General features: G+C 45.3%; 1 long non-coding RNA gene across 1 annotated transcript; it reads right to left on the bottom strand.

Annotated features, from left to right (window-relative positions):
• Nucleotides 1-3,043: 3,043 nt before the first annotated feature.
• On the bottom strand, nucleotides 3,044-13,136 carry LOC121049805. The gene is made up of 8 exons (XR_005801375.1): nucleotides 12,662-13,136; nucleotides 4,739-4,818; nucleotides 4,362-4,650; nucleotides 4,067-4,240; nucleotides 3,865-3,971; nucleotides 3,676-3,745; nucleotides 3,476-3,574; nucleotides 3,044-3,342 (listed from the first exon to the last, which is right to left on the bottom strand). It is a non-coding gene; the product is annotated as an uncharacterized LOC121049805 (long non-coding RNA).
• Between the last annotated feature and the right edge of the window lie 2,572 nt (nucleotides 13,137-15,708).

Genomic DNA, 15,708 nt, shown 5'->3' with positions numbered 1-15,708 from the left:
GGGTAGTCTTTTACGGTGCACATGAAAGTACGCCGTAAAAGACAATCTTTTACGGCGCGCAAAAAATGCACGCCGTAATTTGCGCGTCGTAAAAGACTGATTTTCTGGTAGTGTAACTATCAAAACTTTTGGCGACCATCATAAGTTAACCAATTTCTCTGAATCATTCCTGTTATATATAAAACTGAACATTCAAAACCAATTCCTAAGAAACACTAAACATTAATACAAGCTAATTAGCATATTCCAATAAATATATATACAGAAAAAAAAAAAAAAAAAAAAAAAAAAAAGGTATAAAAAATTGACGGACAGGACAATGAAAAGTGCTATCCCATCTAATACTTAATTCGCACATTTACACTGAGCTGTAATTATAATCAGTCAGAATTAGAAGATAATTTAAGTACCTTCCAAACACTGATAAATTCTCCTAAGGTGATAACTAAGAGAACAACTGAGCAGACAATTCCAATGGGACTAAACAGTGACACCAAAACCGGCCCTCTCTTCTCCATTGCCCACCCATTGAAACTAATACAAGATCGACTCAATGTACCTCCCTGTGAATTAGAAAGTTACAGAAGAAAAATCAAACCAATTAGCGATTCAATTGTGCAAAAATTCTGTTCATAAAGAGCGACATACTAATCTCCTAAACCTAACCCAAATAGCAATTGTTAGCTTGATATATGTTTTTCGCCTATTAGTATCAAAGCCTTAGTCGCAAGAGGCTTTAGGTAATTTGGAACCTCAAATCCCTATATCCCTAATTAATCTCATAATCTTAGGACTGACTCTCTAAAATAAGGACAACAAGCAGGGGCGTAGCTACAGTAGGGCGAGAAGGGTCAATTGACCCTTCTCGATTTTCCAAACTGAGCCATGGTTGGTCGAAATATGTGATAGTGACTTTTTAATCCAATAATTGACCCTTCTGACGAAGAAAAAAAACGTTTGCTTTTAATTATTTTATCATGACCAACTTGGATGGTTCTCCTACAGTCCTACTCCTAGTATCCAACAATCTCCAATATTTTAATATATTTTCCTAATCAAAATTGTCCCAATTTGGACAGAAAACGGTCTCCCACATTCTTTTAATATTTTAATATATTTTCCTAATTAATGATTATTTTCTCCTATGTATGGCTATATATATTTAGACTTCAAGGTCTGCTCACCTAAGGGACAGTTTTTAAGGGACTGTGAGAGACAAGTGAATCTGACGGCTGAAAATAAATGTACAGTTTTAAGTTGTTATAATTTCTGCTTTTATATTTAATACATGTGGTTGAGATGCATTTGTCCCTCACAGTCCCTTAAAACTGTCCCTTAGGTGAGCAAATCTGTAGACTTGTATAGCTTTTTTTGGTCTCCTGCTCATTCTCTTAAGTCGTTTCCTCTTATAATTTCGTCTTTTGTCTCTCTCAGATTTTGTCTCTCCGAACAGCAAGTTGAAATCTTCGTAATTGAAAATTTGGAATATGAAAGCCTTTTTAGAGAGGTTTTATAAGAGAAAAGCAACAAAACAGTTGACACCACCCGAAGCTCCTCAAATATGAAATACATCAAATGATCAAATGATGATATTTCATAAATGAGTAATCGTCGTGGACAACTATAATTATTTTAGATAGACTTGTTATTTTTAAGTATTGTGATGATTTATAATTTTTATATTATTTGTTGAAGTTTATGTTTATTTAATATTATAATTTAAATTTTGACCCTCCTAACTAAGATTTCTAGCTACGCCATTGACAACAAGTCATACTTACCAGTAAAGAAAAGCCAATCAAGTCTCGAGCACTGACAAGGAGCCAACCAATTTCGATTTTGTGATCTTGAATTAACTGTACAGCTACAGTTATAAACAACCCTATGAAAGATGTTATGGAACATAAGAACATAGGTGCAACAAAATCACCCAATGTTGTAGCCTGTAGTAATAAAATGAACACAAATACTACTGATTAATACTTCTGTAGTGAAGCAAGTGTATAAGCGAAGATGACAGTTCTATTTATTTATAAACATGTTATGGATGATCATCACCTGTAAGACAACATTGCTGAACAAAACAAACACCGCAGCAAGGAGATACAAGCAATTGATAATCTTTTGCTTATCGAAGATTACATCAGGAGAATGAGCTTGATATTGAATCTTTGTTGCTGGGGCGGAAGTGGTGCTTTGCATTATGCTCATTGTGAAAGCGCTTACCACACACAACAATGTGCCTAGAATCTTCACTTTGCTGTATACACAACTAAGTTTTACTCTCTCCAATCTGCATAACCATCATAACTAAGGTATGTTCTGTTAAATATTCTAATGATTCATAAAAAAGTAGAGATGAAAATTAAACTATAGATACCTAACAGTACAAGCGATAACACAAATACTTCCCGGAGCAAGATTAGGCATGGCTGTTGCCATTGCTGGTAAAGTGAGCATGATCCACTACTACAGAAATTGAATCAGACGACAGTTAAAAACTGTTGTCTGATATAGAGAGTGGCTGTCGTCTATCTCGGTGACGTCTGATGAAGGTGCATTTTGAAAACTGTCGTCTGAAGGACTCGGCATCCATGTCGACAGTATGTCGACAGGCTCTCGACAGCATTAACTGTTGTGTGAACTTTACTCAGACAACGGGCAACTTAAGCATCCGTTGTATGATTCCAATTAAGAAGTCGCTTTTTCCTATAGCCGTTGTGTGACTTACATTCAGACAACTATTTTTTTATAGCATCAGTGATCTGTTTTGATATCAGACGACAGTTTTGTGTTTTGTGGATGTTGTGAACATTCTGTACTCGACACAGTTGTGGTGTAACGCTTTGGACAATGCTTTTGATTCATTCATGTTGTCAGAATTGATATCCAACAATGATATGAGTAACAAATCTACTCAGACGAGATTTTTTTCTTTTTGTTATCCTGATTGTATGATACACATTTAATAATGAAATCAAAAATCACCAAATAAACAGTAATTATCAATATATATTATATCTAATATTGTTATAATCCACATAATTGTACCTAAATGGATTAGACAATGCAAAATAAGGAGAATATCTATAATACTCCAATACCAAAAGATGGAGCACATTTATACTACACCACTAACAAAATAGGTCCAGAAATGTACTTTAAATTGTCACTTCAGAGCACAAAAACACATTTCCTCCCTATTTCACTTCAGAGCTTCTACGGCATGAGTAACTACATACTTTACAGCTTGAGGATGTTCTTCACCACATAATTTGCGATCTCATTACGCACTTCATCAATTTCCACTTGACCATAAACATGGTTGGCTCTCCTAGCCCACTGCACGTAACAGTTTAAAAGTCACAATGAATTAAACTACTCATGCCATTTGATAAACTTAAACAAGACTATTCTTTAAAGCTAATGGCAAACATGCAGACTTGTCATTTTGAAAGTGAGAACTTTCAATTACCTTATCTGCAAATGACAGGTCTGTATCATGGATGATATCCCTCATATATCTCATCACAAAATAACCGCATTGTTTGTCATTTGGCTGTGATGGAATACCCTAAAAAAGTAGACAACACACCATCATTCAACAACATACATATACTAATAATTATTGACTAAATTATTATTCGAAAGGAAATAACTATATTGAACACATACTGCCATGTTCTTCCATTGAACAGAACTTCGTCCTTTCTTGTTACGTTCCCTTTTAAACATTGATATGGCACTATATATAAGTAGAACAACATAAGAACCAACAATATATAAGCTCTCTGACCAATATTAGACAGGACCAACAATGTATAAGAAAACTTCCAGTGAACCAAGGAGTTTTGAGCAACTTACATGTCAACAATACCTTTCCATTCTCCGCCTACAGGCGTCTTCTCAATGGATCCATAAAATAGACAATTTCATTGTCCGGATCGATCACAGTCAACATCCAATGAACACTACAATTCATTTAAATCAATTTAGAGAAATATCCATGTGCATGTAATAGCGGCAATCATATGATAACAAAGGTTTAGTTTAAGCATACACATACGATGCATTGTAAGGCAATAAGGAAATCTGATTTGGAGAAGCACTTATGAGGCAATCTTTTACACTTCGGGACCTCGATGTTGCACTCCCACACCCTTTCTCACCAGTCATTGCAGGGTCAATGAAACCAACCATGTCTAGCATTTTGGACTCTTTTAATACATCATACAAGTACCTACAACATAAGGAAAATGCACATACATATCACATACTAATAAATAACCAAGAAAGTTCCTGAATTTGGGATAAACATGCATAAATATAATTGAATTTCATGTTAAAAAGCACAAATTTACCTCATGTACAGCACTATGAGGGTTCCTGTTACCTCTGCCATGTTTGCAAGCCTCATCACATCTAAGTCAAGTAGATAGCTCTTAGCATTAATACCAAACACAGGCTCTTCTTTATAAAAGCAAACAGCTTTTCCATCTTTGAACCCTTCTTTTCCCCCATTAACATAACCTCTGCAATGCGGCTGGCAACTGTGATTCGAGTGACTGCAAGTCAAACTCTTCTTCTGAATCTTGCGTAATTAAGCTGATTCCTTTTCTGCTTCCTACTTGCTTTAGCACCCGCTTTTTTCTAAATAAAAAAATAAGCACAATTAACAATAGGATAATCCTCACAATACCCAACTAAAAATATATTAATCATATACAAATATATGTACCTTTTCATTAAATATGATCAGGTTTCTCGGCCACATTACCCAGCTCCCCATAGCTTGTTTCACTGTCGTGATCTCATCTTCTACAGAAACACGCATAAAAAATTCGTCCAACCCAGTAAAAGTTTTTCAAGCAAACAATTTTAGATCCATATTAGTAACATAAAAAATTAGGCTATTTTCTATAGTCTTTTACTGCATAAACCCATCAGTAACAAATATCATGACAAATCGAGTAGAGATCTAAGTCTTGCAAAGTTATGATATTCAAGTTAGAACGTAACATTCCCCAAAAAAAAAAAAAAAAAAAAAGGTGCGGGAGCGGTAGTATCATAAGAATATAATAAATTATTTTTACTGAGCTCTTTACAGTTACAAACTAACTTTCAATCAGTCTGTAAGTTTAAAGAATATAAGTTTAGAGCTTTAAGCTTCTTCGCGCAGAAAGACAATAGTTTTAAGCCTTAGAATCCAATAGTATAGTACTTTCAAAATCCAATACTAGACTAGCATCATGTGCATGATACATTGATTCTCCCAGTAAGTTACATCTGGAGCACTACTGTAAAAAGAAAAAAAAAACACAACTATATATAAAAAAATAAAAATAAAAAACACTACTGTAAAATTTTATTCTGTATTAGAAGGTGATACAAGGGTACTATGTACCATGTACAAAGAGCCACTTAAACTTTGAAGCAGACTGGCACAAACTTTACCAAAGGCTCTTGAGATTTTTCAAAAATAAAATAAGTAAAACATTGAGTTAAGGGCAAAAAAAAGATAATTTTTTTTCCAGTATTTGATAAACTGCCCCTTTTTCTTCCTCGATTCTGCTGTGTTCGAACAGTTTCTTAGCTGAGATCATTTTAGGATCTTCAAAAGTTGCACCCTAAAACTTCTCCATCTATACAATAGTATAAATGCAAAACTCTATAGATATATAACTTCTCCATTATACGCAACAAGAAATTTTTACCAATAAAATCAGATCCAAAGACAAAGAAATCGAAAAATCATCAATTACCATGATATGTTGTAAGAACAGAAAATACCAGGTATGAACACATTACATGTGAACAACAGCAAACAAATAGTTTGTACACTTTTGATTATGTACCTTTTCAGAACACCAAATTATGAAAGAAGGAAACGAAATGGCTACCATCAGCCTCACACCTAACTAAATGGATTTAGGATTGCTGACGCAATAATCAACAATGTTGTTATACATAAAAGTGCAAGGCTTGTTCACAAAGGATGGGAAGAATCTCTACAATGGTGGGCACAAAATATAGGATTCAAAAGCCAATCACATTATACTTGCTTCACACTATACGCTGAATTCTTAAAACAAAATATAAGGAAGCAGTATCATTTCATTATTAGGGAATTTCAAATCAAATGTTATAATGAAAATAAAACAATAAAACTATCCACTAACTTTTGAATAAAATAATTTCAAAGTAATGCACCTACTCCTCAAATGGCTACACAGACAAAACATGCTATCATCATGCAGCTTGGAAAGCACTAGTACCACAATACCACCAACAATTACTATTAAAACTGGAGGAGGAACAAACACACCACAAAATGTCTACCAGGCACTTAAGACTTTTCAAATATAAATGTGATCCATAAACACAAGGAAACAAGCACAAGAAAGAAAAACAAACCAAAAAACACCACAGAAACAAACTCTGCACCAGATATCCTATTATTTCCTCCCATCCATACCACCCACCTCACAGCTCACACCACAACCTCAAAGGATTTTTCCCTTTTTCAAGGTAGTTTTAAGAGATAGCTTGCTCTTTGTTTGAGTTCCTGCACTGTACCTACATGTGCTAGAACGAGCATAATTAGCTATAATGAGCCACGCTCATTGTACCGCCGGAGGTACCGAATCTCACCAAGGGGATGACCTGCGAAGTCACGGCCAGGCGGGCTACCGCTCGAGCCCCGGATCGCCCCCAGATCACCGCTGACGTGCCGCGTCAAGATAGCATCAGAAGCCCCTGACGTTGGGAATCGAAGCACATCAGTCCCACATCGGAAACAAGAAGAAGATCAACCTCTTCCTCACCTATAAAAGGTTCTCTCCTCTCTCCTCATTAATTACGCAATTACTACTCATTTATTGTTATGCTACGCATATACAGTGACTGACTTAGGCATCGGAGAAGTGAAGACCGCCCAACGCGGTCTCCCTCTGACGCATAACATTGGCGCCGCCCTGTCTATCGTGTTGCAGTAACAGGAATCACCTAATCCTAGGAGTAGCGCTCCACCCACCGGACCCGCGTTAAGTAAGGAATCGGCTACCGCCAGACTTGAGCATTAACATTGGCGCCGTCTGTGGGAACCCTTGAACAAAAGGTCATCCCGCCACAATCACCATGACTAACGACAGCGGGGGAAACGCTGAAGAGTAGGCAGATCAATCCGCCAGTCCCCAACCCACCAACCCAGCGGTAGGCGTCAACCGCACGTTATTCACCACCCCGGTCAACCCCGGCGATGAGACAAACCCAGGTAGCAGCCGCCCGCCAGGCCAAGACCTCGCCTCCCTGTACGAGCTGGCACTGGCGGATCTTCACAAGGCAAACAGAGAACGTGAACAAGAGCACAAGGAAAAGGCCGAGGCCCAGAGGCAGGTGGCCACGCTGGTGTCCCGCTTCGACGAGCTAAAGAAGGCGCTGGAGGCAACCGCCAACCCAGCACGAAGTGAACAATCACGAAGCACCAGGCATAGCCTACCCGGCACGGGAGCATTGATCCCAGCACCGGTCGTACACATGCAAGTCCCGCTACACCCACCAGAGCTAGCGGCAATGGGACCACCCCCTACACCCCAGCCAATGTTGGAACAGGAGGCGGAGTCATCAATGCGCACCTACCGCTCGAGACCTAGGGCGAGAACAGAGGGAGACCCGCCCGCTCCCGGGCGAGGATCAGTTCAGCAGAGTACCCGCCCAAGCCCCGCCGGCGACGCAACCGCTCAAATACTGGAGAGGATGCAGCAGTTGGAACAAAAGTTAATCCGGGCGGAATCGGGAACCCCGGCACCAGCTTCAAACCCGCTTTTGGCGGCCAGGCCAGGACCATTTACCGCTGCAATTTTGCTAGCCGTCAGACCGGCGTATGCAAAGACCCCTAAAATGTCACATTACAGCGGTAAGACTGATCCCTTCGTCCATATGGACACCTTCAAGAAGGTCACCAACAACAAGGGATTCGATGACGCCACCCTGTGCCACTTGTTCAGTGAAACGCTGGACAATGAGGTAATGAATTGGTTCTTCGAGTGCCCGCCGGGATCCATTGACTCATTTCAGGCATTATCGCATGCTTTCCTTTCTCGGTTCATCCTACTGTCCGCCGGGCACCACAACACAAGCCAACTGTTCAACGTCAAGCAGGGTGCAGAGGAGACACTGAAGGCATTCGTCACAAGATGGCGAGCGGCAGCATCTCAGTGCCGTGATCTCGATAAAACAATGGCTTCGGCGGCTTTTAAGCAGGGACTCCTCAAAGGGCCATTTCTCTATCACCTCAACTACAATCATCCAAATGCGGTATACGACCACCTCATGAGCGAGGCGGTCATTCATGCCCAAGCAAAATTCATCACATATGGGGAGGCCCCTCCGCCAACAGCGGCATTGGCAAAGTCGACACAACCCTCCTCCAGTCAGCAAGGGACCTCTAATAAAACCTCCACACCGCCAACTGACAAGAAGAGGGAGTGGCAGCAGGGTCAGTACCAAAACAAGCAGCAAAAGGATCAGCACTACAAGGGAAACCGCCCATCCCATGGGGACAACCGCAACAAACATGCGGAGTCTTCCCAGCAGTATGCGGTATTTACAATCCTCACTGCTTCACATGAAGAAATATACAATCAGTGCAAGGATCAGATCCCGCCGCCGCCCCCGGGAAAATACCCAAAAACAGGAAAGCCAAGGAATACCGGCAGGTGGTGCAAATACCACGAGGACAGCGGTCACAATACCAACAGCTGCAACGCCCTCAAAACGGCCATCTAGACCTTGTACCGAGACGGCAAGCTTGAGCAGTTCAAGGTACGCCAGCCGCCACCTGTGATTGCCGATATTGAGCCCATGGGCCGCATCAACACAATCGACGGAGGTGCTTCAATCACCAGCATGTCTCACAGAGCTAGAAAGCGTTATGCTCGAGCTAATCACCCAAAGGAAGTCTGCAACATCCGCTACGAAAGATCCGCCAAACTCCCAAGGTCTGGTTGGGAACCCATTACCTTCTCGGAGGAGGAGGAACGCGGAGTACATCTGCCCCATGACTATCCTTTCTTGATTGACGCTATTCTGGGCAAAATGTCAGTGGGAAGAATCCTGGTTGATAGCGGCTCCGCTGTCAACGTTATATTCGGCGGTTGTTACAACAACCTTAAGAGGAACAGAAAATTGCTCCAAGACCATGAACCACTGCTCAGCTTCTCCGGCGACGTCACGCAACCGCTGGGTTCTGACTATATGCGGCTCGTTATGGGCACTAGTCCATGTATGGCTGAGATACATACGGAGTTCATAGTTGTCGATTGTTCGAGTTCATACAACGCCATCATTGGTCGGCCAGCGCTCAACAAACTCAAGTGCATCATCGCCGGGTACATGCTGCTCATGAAATTCCCCACACCCAACGGCACAGGATGTGTCAAGGGAAGTCAGCAATTGGCATGCGAGTGTTATTCTACTACCATGGCACAATCGGCCCGCCGCCACGAGATCCTAGCGGTAGGCAGTCGGGCACCGCCACCAAACATTTTTGAGGACCCCAGGGAGGATGAAAAGAAGTACGTAAGGAAGGAGTCGGTCAACCCAGAAACATCACTGAGGGTTGTCAGCATCTCGGACGAGCACCCTGAGCGGACGGTCCGCATAGGGGCTCAATTGGACCCAGAGCTGGCGACGGAGCTCACCCAGTTCCTACGTGACAACGCTACGGTCTTTGCCTGGTCATATGCAGACATGCCAGGTATCTCCCCTGAAATCATCTCACACAAGTTGAGCATCAAACCATCCTTCTACCCTATCAAACAGAAGCGCAGAGCCTTCGACGAAGAAAAGTACCGCGCTATCAGAGAGGAGGTTGCCAAGCTCCAGGGCATTGGGTTCATCCGCCAGGTCATCTATCCCCAGTGGATTTCCAATCTGGTTATGGTCAAGAAGGCTAGCGGCAAGTGAAGGATGGGCGTCGACTTCAAAAACCTCAACAAGGCATGCCCGAAAGATAGCTTCCCGTTACCTCGCATCAATCAACTCGTCGACGCAACCGCTGGACAAGAGCTTCTCAGCATGATGGATGCTTTCTCCGGTTATAACCAGATCAGGATGCATCCCGACGACCAGGAATGTACCACCTTCACCACCGACAAAGGCCTGTATTGTTACAATGTGATGCCTTTCGGTTTGAAGAACGCAGGGGCAACTTATCAGCGGCTGATGAACGCCATGTTCGCGGAACATCTGGGCAAGATAATTGAGGTCTACGTAGACGACATGTTGGTCAAAAGTATAAAAGCCAGCGGACATGTGGCAAATCTGAAAATCATAATAACCATCCTCTTGGCCTACGGCATGCGCCTCAACCCGGAGAAATGTTTCTTTGGCGTCACCGCCAGCAAATTTCTGGGATATATTGTGAGTGAACGGGGCATCGAGGCCAACCCTGACAAGGTACAGGCCATCCTTAACCTGAAGGACCCGGAATGGAAGGTGCACGTCCAATGCCTCCAGGGCAAGCTAACCGCCCTGTCTCGATTCATCTCCAGACTGACCGACAGGTGTGCCCCATTTTTCAAAGTCCTCAAAACAACCCACAAGAAGGTCATCGACTGGAACCCAGAGTGCCAGGCGGCATTCCAAGGCCTGAAGGAATACCTGGCGGTAGTACCGCTCCTCTCCATCCCTGTCCAAGGAGAAACACTGTACATTTACCTAGCGGTATCTCAGTCAGCGGTTAGCTGCGCCATCGTCCGGCGGGAGGGCCAGGACGAGCTCCCAGTTTTCTATGCCTGAAGAGGCATGAATGGAGTGGAGGCACGGTATCCTCCATTGGAGCAGCTTGCTCTCGCACTCATCATTGCCGCCAGACGCCTCTGCCAGTACTTCCAAGCCCATACAATACATGTGCTAACCAATCAACCGCTGAGACAAGTTCTGCAGAACCCTGAACATTCGGGGCGCCTCAGCAAGTGGGCCATTGAGCTCAGCGAGTTTGACATTGATTACAAACCACGAACCACCATGAAGGGTCAAGCGATGGCAGACTTCATTGCTGAGCTCACCGAGCGTCAGCCTGAAACCAAGATCGATATACCGCTCGGAACGGAAATTGCTATGGCTGTGGAGCCGGCACCCCAACAATCAGACTGGAACCTACATGTCGATGGTTCAGCTTCCGCCAAGGCCAGCGGAGCCGGAATTATCTTGACAGGACCAGGGGGCTTAGCGTCGAGTATGCGTTGAAATTCAACTTCAAAGCTTCTAACAACATGGCGGAATATGAGGCACTCATTGCCGGCCTACTCCTCGCCATTGATTCAGGAGCTGACAGTGTCAACATCTTCAGCGACTCTCAATTGGTCGTTAACCAGGTCAACGACACCTTCCAGGCCAAGGATCAGCAGTTAGCGGCATACTTAGGGTACACCAAAACGCTGCTAAAAAAATTCAAGTTCCACACCATCACACAAATACCCAGGGAAAAGAACGCCAAGGCTGATTCACTGGCAAGACTGGCAACCGCCCAACCACACCAGAGCCTAGCAGACACAAGGGTAGAATCCCTGGACAGGCCAAGTATTACCAAAACCCTGGCGGAGATCTTTGGCATTGAGGCCAATCCTAGTTGGATGGACGAGATTATCCAATACAAGCGCAACGGGACATTGCCAGAGGACAAGATCAAGGCGCGGCAGCTCCAGCGGAGAGCAACCCGTTACAACATGCAGAGCGGCAAACTTTACCGCCAGGGATTCACACACCCCAACCTTCGTTGTCTAACCCCAGAGGAGGGAAAGGTCGTGCTGGCAACAATACATGGCGGGGAATGCGGAAATCACTCAGGCGCCAGGTCTTTGGCCAATCGCACAATGCGGCAAGGCTACTTTTGGCCTACGCTTGGTGATGACACCCGACGGATAGCAAGATCCTGTCACAAATGCCAACAATTTGCAGACTTTCCACACGCTCCGCCGGGACCTCTGTCGGATTCAAAAATAAAGATGATCCAACGGTCTGATTCAAAAATAAAGGTGATCCAATGGTCGGATTCGAAAATAAAGACGATCCAACGGTCGGATCGAAATTATATGATGATCCAACAGTCGGATCCTCACGGATCGCCCTTAGGATCATCCTCTAAAATTATCACGAAGATCCAACGGTCGGATCTTCCTGAATCGTCCTTATAAACATCTCCACAAAATTTCATGAAAATCCGAAGGTCGGATTCTCACGAATCGCCTTCCGAATCACTATTTCACAATTATACGAAGATCCAACGGTCGGATCTTCGCCCGTGACCTCACAAAGTCATCGGGACAGTCATACGATCAACATATTAAAATTTGAAGTAAAACCGATGGTCTGATCTTCACAGATCGAAAACCGAAGATAAACGTAAAAACGTAAATCCACTATTTATCAACTTTTTCTAAAATAATCATATAATATATCAAAACGCTCGTATGGATGCATAGATGAATAAACTGAAAACAGAACACAAAAATACGACTGGACGCGCCGCCACGGGCCACTACAAGCGGCGGTCAAACCGATGGTCAACGGCGGCGGTCAACGGCGGGTCAACCACCTCCGATGCAAAAGTCGTCAACTACAAACTTCTTCAAAATAAAAGGGTGATCAACTTTCATACCTGGAGCTAAGCGAGATTCGGTCTAGATCGCCCTAGATCAAGCTTTGAAGTTTGGATTAATCACGGCCGTCGATCACGTTTCCAGATTGAATCAGGGACGTCCAAACTTCAACTTGTGATCTTTCACTCCACACTCAAAATCGTCGAGCAAGGAGGATATGAGGATGATCAGGGGGAGGAGGAGATCACGAAAATGGGAAGGATCGGCCCATGCATCGCCGGAAAAGTAGTTTTCCGGCCGGGTCCGATCGCACGACTGAGCTTCTTCGATCCGGCTTTCGGGGCAGCGGCGGAGCAAGGCGACACCAGAGGGAGCCTCAGCGTGGAGCGGCGATCATGGGGATGGCCGGGTCGTTGCCGGAGGACGCCGGAGGAGGAAGATAGGGCCGGGTCGGGTCGGCGGAAACCGCCGGGTCTGAAGGGAAACAGAGAGAGAGAATCGGAGAGGGCTGGGGACTATTCCGCAAAAACTCAATTTTTTCGTCCTTAATGAAAAATCAGAAATTTTCCTCTATTTATAGAAAATTCCCAAATTTCAAATATTCATAACTTATTCATACGAACTCCGAATATTGCGTTCCACATATGCACGCGATCGTATCGACGAGCTCTACAACTTTCATGAAGGAAGTTTTCCCAAATTCCATACGTATAAAAAGTCACTTTTTGATGCCCCCCCTAAATAACGTTCGATTTCGAAAATCTTCGTACTCACTCCTAATACCGAGAAATCAATTCTAAAAATCCACAGAATTTAATTTGAATTTTTCGGGGTATTACAGCCAGGGTCAAAGCCCGCAACCTCCAACTGGGGGACTGGGTAATGAAAGAAGTCATACCACCACCAACAAAACTCCGCCCAACTTGGGAAGGTCCATACAAAATTGTAGAGGTCGTTAGCCCAGGCACCTTCTACTTAATGGACAAGGATGGCGTCACAACGACCCACCCTTGGAATACCGAACACCTTCGGTATTACTACAAATAGTCATACCGCTACCCAAGAGCATCTTGACTTAGCTAAATTTTTGTTCAATATTTAGCTAAGGGAAGCTACCCAACGGGTACGACCCCGCTTTTGTAAACGCTGTTCAGACAGCTATCAATGAAACGAGGAATTATTCAAACCATTGTTACCAAGTCTAGCACTGAGGGCAATTGGCAACGCCAGTCAGCAGACTACGTCGGCTACATTGTGCACTTGGACCAATTTTAATTCCTTTAATGTTTCATTCATGACCAAAAGCAAGTATCAAGACCTTTAGCGGCACACACATTATCACACAAACAAACATTTGGAATTTGGGTGCCAACAAATTTCATTCATCTCAAAACAGAATTACATCATTATGCCTCAGCGGCTATACAAAACTTTCCTACTATTTAGGGGTTGACGGGGTTGGCGGGATCAGCAGGGTTGGTTGGGTCGACCCCGCTACCTTCAGCAGTTCCACCGGCAGCCTACGGAGGATGGGAGCGGCTCGTCTGGTCGGACCCTTGGGCTGTGGGACTGGGAGTCTCTATCGTGCCATCCGCCCGGGTGTGGGCCGCCAAGAACCCAGCGCGGGACGCCTCGGACTGCGTAGGCATCCGCTGGGAGTCACCTTCTGGAGGCTCGCCACTCTCCCCGCTACCCGCGAGAACTCCGGGACCAGGTGCGGCAGTGGGAGCGGTACTTGTTGTCGGCGGCGCTTCCTTACTTGGCTGCACGACTGGCATGGCCGCTTTCTCCCAGTCAATGGCGCCCTTCTGCCACAACATCTCCACATTGGCTAGGGCACCGGCCTTGGCTGCGTCATTCAGCGCCTTCTTGTGCTCCGCCGACTGCGTATATGATTCAACAGCGGCAGCCGCAGCACGGTTTCCCTCAGACTCCAGGCGAGCGACCTCACCCTCCAGCCGCTTGATTTCAGCTTGTTTAGCGGCGGACTCCCGCTGAAGGATCTTAATTTTTTTCTCCTTCGCGGTCACCTGGTCCTGCACCAGAGACATATTCTGCTCCAGCTTGGCATACCGCTCATTCTGGTCCAGGTGCCGCTCAATGGCAACGTTCAGCTTGCCCCTGGCATCCGCCGCATCGCAGTCGGCCTTTGTCAGACGACGCTCGACGTCAGCCAACTTCTCCTGGGTCTTCCCCAAGTCCCTCTGGAGGCCCGCCACTTCCTCCCTCAGCTCCCGCTCAACCAGGGGCTGCTTGGACGCCGCCTGGAACATCTCATGAAACCCAACGGCAACGTGCCCAAAGGCTGTGCTGAAGGGCGACTCGCTGACGGCGGTCGACCGAACGATCCCCTCCAGACCGCCGAACCCCAGCCACTCGCAGAGGTGGTACAGGAAGTCCCGCTCACTATCGTTGAGGAACTCGGCGTAGGCAGCGAATGAGTCTAGGCCGCTCGCACCCACCTCTTTCGCCACGTCCGCAACAGCCCAGGGCGGAGCCTGCCTCGACTTCTTGGGCTGCTCTCGGGCCCCCGTTACCTCCACTTCCTCTTCTTCCCCACCGGAGTCCGGCTGGCGGCGTTTTCGATGGAGCACCCGCGTGCTCCCAGCAACAGCTGGCCTCGAACCCCCCGCCAGCGGCGCCAACCCCGCTATGGTGACACCCTCAGTGGGGTGCACCGCTTTTTTCGCCACGCCTCGCTGAAGGGCCGGCACCCTCTCTTTCCTCAGCGCCGCTTCACTCGCCCCGCCGGTCCCCGCCTGGACGGCGGGCAGCCCATCACCACCAAGATGGGAGTGGTGTGGCATTGGCAGCACCACGGGAACTTCTGACTGGCTCAGCGCGAGTGTCTCTGGATCCACCACCGTCTTTTGTACCGCCATCCCGGAAGCATACATGGCTTCAAGGAAGTTGTCGATTTCAGCGCGGTCCATGGCTTTTGAAAAGGCGTCGCGGCTAGCCTTGTTTCCCGGCGGAGTCTCTGCAAAAGTTAGTGGCAGGCCAGTTAGCATGGGATAACCTCACCAAAGGTACGGTATAGCTAAGATTACTTACCAACGGCGCGCGTCAATTGTTGAGCTACCAGCAACTCCCACCCGCTAAGTAG

The sequence above is a fragment of the Rosa chinensis genome, chromosome 6 (genome assembly GCF_002994745.2).
Source record: "Rosa chinensis cultivar Old Blush chromosome 6, RchiOBHm-V2, whole genome shotgun sequence".
NCBI lineage: Eukaryota > Viridiplantae > Streptophyta > Magnoliopsida > Rosales > Rosaceae > Rosa > Rosa chinensis.
The sequence above is the reverse complement of the archived record's forward strand: the minus strand, read 5'-3'. Positions and strand labels throughout refer to the sequence as shown.